The sequence below is a fragment of the Triticum dicoccoides genome, chromosome 4A (genome assembly GCF_002162155.2).
Source record: "Triticum dicoccoides isolate Atlit2015 ecotype Zavitan chromosome 4A, WEW_v2.0, whole genome shotgun sequence".
NCBI lineage: Eukaryota > Viridiplantae > Streptophyta > Magnoliopsida > Poales > Poaceae > Triticum > Triticum dicoccoides.
In genome coordinates this window covers 187,298,878-187,311,324 of record NC_041386.1, presented here as the reverse complement: position 1 = coordinate 187,311,324, position 12,447 = coordinate 187,298,878, and positions in this window count along the sequence as shown.

The window sequence follows — 12,447 nt, the reverse complement described above, 5'->3', positions numbered from 1 at the left end:
CAAAATTGTGAGAAGGCTTAGAAATCAATACAATACTTATGCTCTTCATACCAAGGTCGATCCTTCTTCGAGGAAACATTTGGTTCACAGCCAATTGTGTGATAAAATTGCACCAACATGAAAGATGACTACATCTCCAACGCAACCAAGGTGAACTGATGAAGGATATCATCTTTGTGGGTAACAAGCAAAGAGCACTGATGGAAGACAACTTGTTTTTCTTTGAAAATCGATCAGCTTCACTAGCCGATGCAACCATGAGGCGCAACCATGAGCATCGATAGGTCATCGTGGTGATGCATCATCCAATTGGCATCAAGTTTGGGTGAGGCACCTATGAGGTTCGACATATCCTCACTATGGTATGTTTCTTCTCAGTAATCAAGCTCGAGGAAGGAAGAACCACATGGCAGAGGACAGTGAGGGGAACAACAATGGCCATCCAATATTGTGCAGTTCTAGTAAAATTGAGGAAGACATGCCCGAGTACCGAGATACGCATCACTGTTTGCAAAAATATAAAAAGGGATATAGTGTTGTTACTTTGTTTTGGCAGTGGTACAAGATTAACAATGACATCTCGATTGTCAATAAGAATTAATGAAAAGTACACCAACAAACAGAAGCATCATGATTATCTTGATGGGAACTAAACCAGGATACCCAAGAAAAAAACATTTCGTCATTTAACTAGTGATAGTATTAGATTAGCAGCAGCAATAGGAGCATGTGGAAAATGACCGCACAACCACCATATACTTTTTGTCGAAACAACATGTATACCTCCACCGAGGCATAAACCAGGACAACCTTTTGAGTGACATTTCCTCTATAATAGTAAAAAATACTCCCTCCTTCCATCTATATAGGGCCTATTGTGTTTTTCAAGGCAACCTTTGACTATTGACAAGATTAATATCACATGAGATGTATACTATGAAAATTATATTATTGGAAGCTCCTTTGACATACGAATTTGAAGGTATGCTTTGTGTAAGTTGCATGTCATATATTATTGCTCTAACATTTGGTCAAAGTTAGCCTTGAAAAACACATTAGGCCCTATATAGATGGAAGGAGGGAGTAGGTGATGTTGGACCAGTCGACGAACCCTAGATACTGTACATGGGGAGCTGGGGAGTAGTCGCATAGATAAAAACCTGCATGCAGCGACCTGGGAGCTAGACTAGTAGAAGAAGTTATACCTCAGGTGGGCGAGATGTCGCTTAGGTGGGCGGGAAGGATCTACCCACACGACGACGGCGAAGAAGGGCGCGGAGGACCTTCGTCCGCGCCAGCGCCGACTCCGAGTGGACGGTGCACATCGGCTTCCTCCATCACCGACGGCGACAATGTCAACGCTGCACCTCCTCACCTCCCGCAGTGGACGAGATTCGGCCGGATCCCTCACCACATGTGAGGAGAGAGATAAAGTGGACACTGTCATCTTGTTTTGATATGGAGAGAGTGAGAGAGTGAGACGCGAAACCCTATCAAACAAAAGGCTATATATACAATGGAGTAAAAAAATCTCTCCATAGCAGTGGTTTTAAATAGAATACGCGCATTCCCGGAATAAAGAAATGAAAACTGGCGGACAAATTTTTTAACGTACCAAGAAAGAAAACTCGATCAAAAACATGCCCCCCGCTTCTAAGTCACGAGAGTTGTTGCGCACACACACATAGACATAGACATGCATATCCGTGTTTACGTAAATATCCATCCCCATCTCCATCTCCATCTCCAACCATATTTGTCCAACTGGCACATTATTTACATTGTTAATTATATACGCAGCAATATTAACGTACAACATCTCTTATTTGCGGGCGTCCAGACCGCTGCCATGCCCGCTCCTGACCAACCCGAACCCTCTTCATCACCCGCGCGTGCTTCCCACCCAAAACGGTCAGTGTCGCATTCATGCCCGGCCAGAGCGGACGCGAGCTCTCACGGGCGCCAGCATTGAAGCGGCGCGCCAGCCGAGAGAGCGTCGCTCACGCCGCTTCCCGGTGCACGTGACTGCTCCTCGTTCAAAGGTCGCAATAGCCGGCCACAACATGCGTGTAAAAAGTTCTTGGGAGTCCGTGCTATAGCTAGCTATCCTCCCCCTCCTCTCACTCTCTTCCAGTAGTGCTAGTACTCCATGGCGCGGTCCATAGACAAGCAGGCGGGAAAGTTATCATATACTCAGTTTGCGGTGAGTGGCATTCCGAGCGACCATGTGGGGTGGAGCCATGGAGGAGGGTGAGACACGAACGCGATAGACGTGATTTAAACGTTAGTTTTGCTCGATGGCGCGATCCAACGAAAGGAAACGTTGGTTTGTATCTGTTTCCATATTTTCTTTGGAAAAACGGAAACTTTCCACTCCATTTTCATTCCTACTCCAAGGTTGCCTCGTTACAACATTCCAACAAATACAAACGAAAACTAACACGCATGCTGATGTATCTCAATGATTCACAGATCATAGCCAATATTTACTGCACAACTAATGACAAAAGTTGTGAGAGTGTGTACAAAGAAAAACTACTGATGGGGTCACTACAACTTAAAACCTAAACCCTAAACAGGATTTAATTTTCTGGCTAGGTAGAACATGTCAAAGGAAAGACGGCTAGCACGCTCGTATCATACGATGCTTTTGTGTAGTTCCACTAAAATCAAACTGAGCATCCCTGATGGCAAAGATATTGAAGAAGTGTGACTAGAATAATAGTACTAGCACTAGTTCATGAGACATAAACTCATCACAAATAGAAGCCAGTAGAATAGAGAAATATCGACATGGAGATGGAGCTACGTGGGGAGCTGCGGCAGTGGAGCAAGCCGGCTCCAAAAGGAAGATGTACTTGGGACGTCAGGCTATAGCTAGAAGGGCGGTTGGGACGCGACATCAACCCATACCATGGGGACCCCGATTGGACGCACCGACTGTGGGTTTTCTCCCTCGCCGATGTCGACCGTGTGTACGCAGAACATCGTTGCCTTCCCCCGGCGGCGGGATCAGGCCGGATCTGTGACTAGCGGTGTGGCCACCGCCGTTCTATGCTTGTGAAGAGAGCAACCCAAGCAAGTAGGCTTGTAGCTTAGGCTCCTGCTAGTGTATATATAGTGGTTTTCTTTTTCTCTCCATATCAACCATTTTATATTACGTACGTGTCATTGAAGAGTGAAATGATGGTTGCTTCTTCTGACTAACTTACTGTGTGATTTGACCGCTCCTTAGTGGCCCTTACACGTACTCCCCCTACGTGTATGACCGTTCCTGAGTCTCACTTGTACTTATCTCTATTTTCTTGCATGACACATAGACATGAGGCACATAGAGGAATTTTGCTACTGCATGTTGTTACGTAGTACTACTAGTACCTACTCCCTCCTTTTGGTTCACTACTAGTACTCCCTCAGTCCTAGCTTATTGGTCCCCTTTGTACTTAATTCATGGGCTTGTTTTCCTCAAAAAATTGTCTTTACCAACGTAGTAATATCAGGAATGCATGCGTGAACAACGAATGATTAAACTTTGCATGCAACATTTTGACAAAGCATTGACTTATGAACATGCGATTGTGAGGGACTACAACCTCGTGCATGCAAGAAACAGTCACACGTATACATGGATGCAAAAACGCGCGCGACGCCCAAATGCATGCATGTCTGAGCACACGACGGAACACACATGGTCACGCTCAACTGCTCAACCTACACGTGCATGCACACACATACCCAGCCAGGGTGAGCTAGTGACCGTATAAACACTGGAAAATGTAAATATTGAGCGCAATGAGCGTATTATGAATTCCACTGACCGTATTTTTTACAAATATACAGTGACATACTATGTATTTATCTCGTTTGAAATTAAGGCATATTAACAGGAAAGGAGGCAGTATGGAGTAGCATTACTTGGCTGTGTCCCGTGAACTTGCCGAATGAGGAGAAGCTTGCAGGACGGGAGAAGCTTGCATGCGGTGGCCTGTATGACAAGTAGAAACTTTTAACTAATGCAAGCTCTCCCTCGCTCAGGCGGTGGACTTGTAAGATTTAATTCGCTGTCAGATTGCCAGAAGCATACACTGTACTAGTACCATTATTGTTCGACTTCCCGAAGAGGCGAACAACCAAGCGCAAAGTTTACTAGTACTAGTACTACTACTATAGAGGTATGTACTACTACTAGCAACCAGATGGAGGAACGTCTGCACTCTTATTTTATTTTAAAATGTGATAAAGCAATCTTCAACACATTTGGTTCTCTTTGAGAGTTCTCGTATGTGATAATGGAAGTTGATTGCATGGAACACTCGCCATAATTCTCGCTTAATTGTAGCTCATATCCTGTTACAAATAGGAGCGCTTGGTAATTTTTTCTCTTTTTTGTTATTCAGCATGTAAACAAGTCAGCAAACCTTGTGGCTCATCTTTATGTGAACTGTGCTTGCTGCACTTTGAATGTGACCGAGACCTGGCTTGATGAAACACCTCGCTTCCTTCTTCTTTTTTTGCGGGGTACCTTGCTTCCTAGTGACCAGTCTCTTGTCTAATCGTCCTAAGAATGCTTATATATGAATAAAGCTCTCTCATTTACCCGCAAAAAAATTAAGCCATATTAGTCAGAAAGGAGGGAGTATGGACTAGCACTACTTTTTGGTGTGTCCCGTCAACTCGCAAAATGAGGAGAAGCTTGGAGGACAAGGTGAAGCTCACTTACACCCACTACATCTACCTCAATCCTAGTGGCACGTAGGATGAGGAGAAGCTTTTGACTAATGCAACCTATGCTCGCCCAGGCGGTGGACATGCAGCAGTTCTTTCGGTGTCAGATTGCCAGAGGCATACACTGTAGTACTATCATTGTTCGACTTCACAAAGAGGCGAAGAGCCAAGCGCAAGGTTTAGTAGTACGAGTAGTACTACTACTAGAACCGCATGGTGGAGCGTCTGTACTCTTATTTTATTTTAATCTCTGATAAAGTACACATTTATTCAGGAGAAGTGCGGAAAACGTCAGCCCGGTAGTAGTATTAAAAAACATCGAACATGTAATGATGATATCGATCAACCATGCTTGAATATATCTTGGCCTCCGTGCGAGCCCGTCTATGTGTTCTCGCTCCTCGTCTCTCTCAAGGGACGGCGGGTTGGCCATTTTGCCGTCAATTGAGATCGGTTTGCTCACACTTCGGTTCCACATGTCAGTGATATGCCAAGAGGAAGTGCTTTGACCGACTGGCCATACGCGTACTTGGTTTTACACCTTCATACTCCTCCTCCCTCCATCACTGTTTATAGGGCGCGCTTCATTCCCATGCATTTCTCTCCATGCATTTCCACCACCAGAGAGACTTTACACGTGTTTGGTTTAATTCTCAATTAATTAGGGCGTGGTAACCGCAATCAAGTCCACATTTTTTTCTCGATGTACTACGTGTGTATGCTGAGTGGAGTAAGTGCATGCATGTGTGTACCCGGGGTGGAAGCCCTACATGCATGTGTGTACACATTATTTCCTCTAGTAATAAAAGCCATGCTATCTATACCTACTAATAAAGCAAGGTGCGTTTCTCCAAATTTTTCATCCATTCACCCATATTATATTTTTTGAGAATTTTGAAAATCCGAGGTGGTACTAATTTTCTTATATGCTATGAAAACAAAAAATATTCGCGTACTGGGCCAGGTAGTTGTTGCGCGCTACTTTTAAGGGCCATCAGGCGCGCAAGTGGGCCTACTACAGCAAAACAAGGAAAAAGTTAATAGGCAAGGTGGAGAATCGAACTCAAGATCTCATGTAGCAGGAGTCGCTGCAGTTGCCAGGTAGACTAAGCATCAATTCATGCTTTCAATGGAAAGCTTCGGGAAAATATATGATGGATGAAGGACGCACAGGTTCCATAATTTAATAATCCCACCTCGACTTCTTACATCAAATTCTATCAATTCTTATATGTTCTCGACTAGCCTGGCAACAAGAGAAATCAGGAATTAACCAGGATGGAGGAGGTGCCTCGCTGTGAATAACATTAAATGCAGGAATTGTGGGCTGCCTTCAATCACGAGCATGCCTGGATACTAATTGGAATAATTTTTGGGATTAAAAGAGGCTATAGGAGGCTGCATGACAATAAACGTGGATTAAAGGTGAGTCAATTGTGGGCTGAATAAGGAATAAGAATGCGAAACAAGAGTATAACTTGTGGGCATGCATGGATATTAATCGGAACAATTTGTGGGATTAAATGAGGCTATAGAAGGGCATACACCCCTCTCTACGCATTTGACATTTAAACGGGATTGTGCCTTTGCATACCCCCGTTGCATGCATGACATCTAAACCGGCCTATGCTAATTTTATGGGATGACAAACAATAATCTGAAAGGTGCATCAATCATGTATTTATTGTATTTTTTATTGGGTGTCTTCCTTAGGTCTCAAAAGGAACTAATTTTTAGCGAAGCTATTTTCAGATAATGCATTGCTTTTGGTGTGCTAAATTTCTTCCGGGGCCGTAAATCTTAAGTGCATGGACTGAATTGTTTGTGTACCAACACCTATAATATTAACCCCTCCTTGTGCGCCTATGTCCAAACTCCTCCCTCACATGGTCTCCTTTAGCCGCGACGGCGATACCCATAACATTAGCAACCCGAATTGCTGCTTGGCTTGCCATCGGGTGAGTTCTCAACATGGTGTTGGAGGAACGTCATACTATCTTTCTCTAGCAACTGCTATCATGTTCCATGAGTCCCATCTCCAAGAACCACGTTGATGAAGCATTTTTGTCATTAGCGACTCTTCTTCTAAGATCCTGTTTGTTACTCGGGCAATCCTAATTCATGACAGCTAGCATTTACTTACTCCATAGCGCAACATGGGTGGTGGTTTAACATAGTTCCAATTTTTTTTAAACATAGTTATAACTCTCCCGTTGCAACGCACGGGCATATGTGCTAGTAACTACCAATGCTATTTTTAAGGCCGATCGCTAGTCGCCTTGGTCCCAGAGATTTTTTTTGAAGCGCACTCTATAAACAGTGACAGAGGGAGTAGCATGAGCAGATTCAAAAAGAGCGTATTAATGGTTGTTTCTTCCGAGCAACTTACAATGTGAAAGGTGGGGCTTATGATTTGAATGCTCATTACTCACTATTAGTGCGGCGCAATGACCGGGCTGACTCTCCCATGCGGTTGTGCACTACTCCCTCCATTCTTAAATATAATATGGAGTATTTGTCTTTCTAGAGATTTCAACGAGTGACTACATACGAAGCAAAATGAGTGAATCTACACTCTAAAATATGTACATTTGAAATTTGTAAAAAAGATAAATATTTAGGAACGAAGGGGGTATAATTTTGTGTATGGCACATGGACCCGGATGCTGAAGAGGCTTCTGGCAATGCTATCAAGCTTCCAGCATTTGTTTACATAATTGAAGTACTATGCAAATAATTTTCCAGCGACATGAAATTGTACAATGCTCTGAGCTTTCAGCTTTTGTTTCGTGTGTCTTGTCATCCATGCTCTTTTAGAAAAAAACTAACTTTCTTGCTAATGCATCTCAATGATTAGCAGATCAGAGCTAATATTTACATCACAACTGAAGACAAAGTTGTGAGAAGGTGTTAAATTAAAATGATCCATGATTTCATTGGCAACAACTTCCCCCCAGCTCTCTCTCTAAATCAACAAGGCATGTTGGAAAATAGTAGTTGTCTGGAGCATGCAACATTCTGATCATTTTGTGCAATTCCACTAAAATAGAGCTAAGCGTCTCTCTTCCAAAGATATTAAGTGTGATTACAATAATAGAGGACTACTGATGAAACAATAAACACACAAATAGAAGTCGGTCACCTTTGCAGTCTCTCTTAAGACTAACTAGTTGGAGAAGATTAAGAAAATAGTTGGAGAAGATTAGGCTCGGATTTGGATGAGGAGGATAGAGCAAAACCAATCTCCCTTTGTGCAGTCGCACTGAAATGTACAGACGATGCCCATGTGACATTTTAGTACAACTGCACAAAACACTCTTAAGAAAAAAGTGATTTGTGCAGTTCACCAAAAGGTCTTCATAGGAACGAGGTGAAATGGATAGCCCTATTTGCAAAAAATAGGTAGAAAGGAAACAATTACTGGCCAGTAATAGTTGATGAAACTATGACGACAAAAAAGAAGCATATTCCTTGTCCAAAGGGAAGATAACAACACGGTTGTGTTTGTCTAAAACCGTGCGGGGACGAGATTGCAATATGGAAAGTACGTCAGACGAGCTACGTTTTGTGCAAAGAACTATGGAAGATCCACATGCAAGATTTTCCACATGCAGCAACGTGGGAAGACATGCAGTGGAGCAAGGCCCGAGGGGATACCTAGGGGTCGTCGGGATGTAACTAGGAGAGCGGCGGCAGGTGGGATCTGCCCATACCGCGGCAGCGAGTAGGTGGCATAGGCACTACCACGCGAGAGCCTGGTTAGAGAGAATGACGGGTACCGCAGATCAGGACATGCTGCCTCGGTTGCGTTGAATGGAGAAACAATGGACATCCTCCCTTTCGCTGGTGGATGGGATGCGGTCAGATCAGTGACCAATGGTGAGAGAGAGAGGCCACCACCGCCTTGTGTGAGATACTCTGAAGAAAGACCAACTCCGGCAGGCAGGCTTCATTGTATATAGTGGAGCGGACTACTTTTTCTCCATAAAAATCATTTTATATTCTTTGTACGTGCCATTGAGCGATATAACTTTATTTAAAAATAACACGCCAATGCATCAAGTTGAACTTTGTTTCGTGCATGCGTGGTACATGACCTCCGTAGGTAAACAAGCGCTACACGCGTTCAAATTAGCACATGGGCTGCCATTTCGTATAGAAATGAGCTCCACCATGTAACCATGCGGGTGTGACTGGGCATGAAGCCTGAGTACGTGCACCTATTCTCTTCATGTACGTACACCGCCTACATGGGGTTGTGCGAGAGAGATACAAACATTATAGTGTGTGGGTTCGTGAGTGTTTTTTTGGGGGGAGGCGTGAGAAATAGACATGCGATATGTGTCGATGCTATTTCAATCAAAAGTGTAACATATGCAATGTGTGTGAAATAGAGGTCTGGATATATCATATATATAGAGGGCAATCCACGAGAAGAGAGTGGAGGTATCATTGGCGTGAGGTATCCATAAAATCGAAGAGAGGGATGATGATGATGATAATGTGTGTGTGTGCGCACGCATGCATGATCGATAAAGAGTGCCATCGAATTTGTGTGTGCCCACGTCAAAGAGATTGGGTGGCTGGCCTACTGGAACGTGAGAGGGGACAGGTGCAGTTTGTCTCTGTGGCATGGATACCTACCTACAACACTCGACTATCGGTGTGTGTGTGTGGGGGGGGGGACCTAATTAACTATAGAGGTACAATGGCTGGTATATGTGTGGAGGAGGAGAGGGACCTATCTTATGTATTGAGGGAGATCGATCGGCATCCATGCATATGTGTAGGAGAGAAATAAGGTTGGGAGAGAGACAGAGCTAGAGTGTCGGAGGGGTTGGTGGTGGAGTTGCTTCTAATAAATGGTGGGAGATGCTTGTTAGACAAACGAAGGGCACACCTCCAATATCAAATAAGAGAGGGGATGCCTGCCTGTCTGTGCACGTGCATGTGAGAGACGGGTCAGGAGGCATGCATGAATGATGAGGGGGGACGATATGGATGTGGTAAGAAGACATAACTACATAGGAAGATAAATCGTCCTTTTTCAGATAAAGGAGAGACACAACTTGTGAGGTACGTCGATCGATGGGTGGGGGGAAATAGTTAAAGTCGACCTAGGTATATGTAGGGAGATCGATCGGTATACATGCATGTATGTGTTAGAAGCAAATAAGGCTCGGAGAGAAGGATAGAGAGAGAGGGATGCAGCTAGGAGGTGGTGTGAGAGGCATACTATATCGAGGGGAAAGGAGTGTGCGAGTACGAGTTCGATGAAAAGAGGGGTGGGAGTGAGGCATGGACGGTGAGAAGAGAAGAGGGAAAGCTTGTGTTTGTGGTAGGCACACCTGGCTAGATAGGCATATCGATCAATGTGTGCCATAAAGAAGGAGCTGGGGGCCTACACACACCGTGGGTGAACGACCTAAAGTGAAAAGATGAATTTGCGCAATGGAGCTAGAGAATGCTGAGGGAGGGGAGAGGGATGCGGGCGTGTGCATGCACGAGAGAAAGTTAGCGCTAGCTACAAAGGTAAGAGTATTGTGTGGGTGTAAAATACGAATAGAAATCATAATTCACTATAAAAAGTGAATTTGAATATTTGAAGAATTTATCATAGTGTTTTAAACCGACGCATGCGTGAATATATATGAACATGTTATACTACATATAATATATTTTATCTCTACTCTTATAAAAATAGAGTTGTTGATGATGGTGTGCCTGTCATCCTGCAATATAGGCCGTCCGATTATATCTGACGGATAGGAAGAAAACTATGGCAATTTTGAAAATAATACCCACACCCATCTCCACATTTGCAAATAAGGCCTCCCCTCGATCATCTTGAGGTTCCGTGGAACACATGGGCATCTTTCTAGTACTACATATAATATATAGAACATTGACTATAATTTGGGATAATGTGTGGCTTTTGTAGCTCAGGGCTAAATACTTGTCATAATGTAGGGGGCGGGGCAGTATACTTTGTGTGATAAACATGGTGTACGTATGGAACATGGTTTAGATTATGAATATCTAGTTAGTACATCAAATGTCCTATTATTTGGAATCAACATCAACTGTATTAAAAAACTGAATTCGAGTTCATATAGTACACATAGTTCATATCTATCTCTATAGTAATCATGTGGTGTGTTGTTAAGGTAATACACAAATGATGGTTGAAGTTGGCAACAATCATGATTGTAGATTCTTATTCAAACAGAGAAACGAATTCAAATTTAGTTCGAATTGCAGCGGTAGTATAGACATTTGGAATGCACTAAACTGTTGGTACGGGTAGGTTACATGCATTATACAGCCAGCAAAAATTTAATTGGACATAACATGTATTCATAGCTTTGAATAGCATTTGTATAGTAAAATGGGACAAGACTCTCCCTTTGTGTAGCGTGAATAGTTTTATTTTTTTCAGTTTTTTCGTTGAGGGAAGTGCGAGTTGATTTGGTATGTACAAGTACAATATTACACGTTAGGCTTGTCCCTAAAATTCAACCAGCGCCTTGTTATATCCCGAAAATTCAGATATCGTGCTCCCAAAACTCGCGCCTTCACAACCCGCGCCTTGCTATCCCGAAATTACAACGCGCACGAAAACTCCCTTCAGCTGCCAAATCCCGAAACGTGAAATCCCCCTTCTAACCCTGAGCCGAAAGGGACGCTAGTTCAAATCGGTGGGGGTACTTTTGTAACACACCCTATGTTTTGGACAAGGGCGTCCCTAAGTCATGGTTCCCCCCTCCCATCACCTCCTTTTCGCCATTCGAAATCCCAGGCCGCCATAACCTCTCCACTCCAGCCGCTAAACCCCACCCTCCTCCGTCCGCCACCTCACCGCTGCCCAGCCGGAGCCTCTTCCCCAACGACGTCGTCCACCATAATAGCTCGACGTCCCTTATCCACCTCCCTGGATGAGGATCCGTCGTCCATCTCGTTGTCCCGCCGGTTTAGCCGCCCCGTCCTCCACCTCCAAGGAGTTGCTCCGACGATCGCCTTGTCTACCGCGTCTGCTCCATCCCCACAGTGCCGCCATAACCTGCTCCACCAGAACCGCAGCATCCTCGCCAAATACTCGAACGAAGCCGAGGCCTACTCGGCGCCACCAAAGAGGTTATACACTCATCGCATCGCACCTTCTCCTTAACTTGACCTCCCGCCGCCCACGGTGCTCCATCCCGCACCCCCATGGTGCGGCCTGGCGCCGCGGGCGACATCTCCACGACGGCTCTCCCCCAGTGCGAGGCCCCTTTGGTGGCGGCGGCCATACCAGCCGGATAAGCTGCTGCTGCTCCGACTCTAGCTCGCTTGCTCGCGCTGCTGCTACTACTTCAGCTCTCGCTCGCTCGGTCGCGCAGCTGCTGCTGCTTCGACTCTCGCTCTCTCGTGCTGCTGCTACTGCTCTGGCTCGCTTGCTCGCGCTGCTGCTACTGCTTCGGCTCTTGCTCGCGCAGCTGCTTCTACTCCGGCTCTTGCTCTCTCGCTCACTCGCGCTGCTGCTGCTCCGGCTCTCGCTCGCTCGCTCACGCTGTTGCTGCTGCTCCGGCTCTCGCTCGCTCGCTCACGCTGCTGCTGCTGCTCCGGCTCTCGCTCGCGCTGCTGCTGCTCCGACTCTCGCTCGCTTGCTTGTGCTGCTGCAGCTCTCCCCTCGCTCATGTTGCTGCTTTGCTCCGATTTAGCTACACTTCAGTCGACTGAATC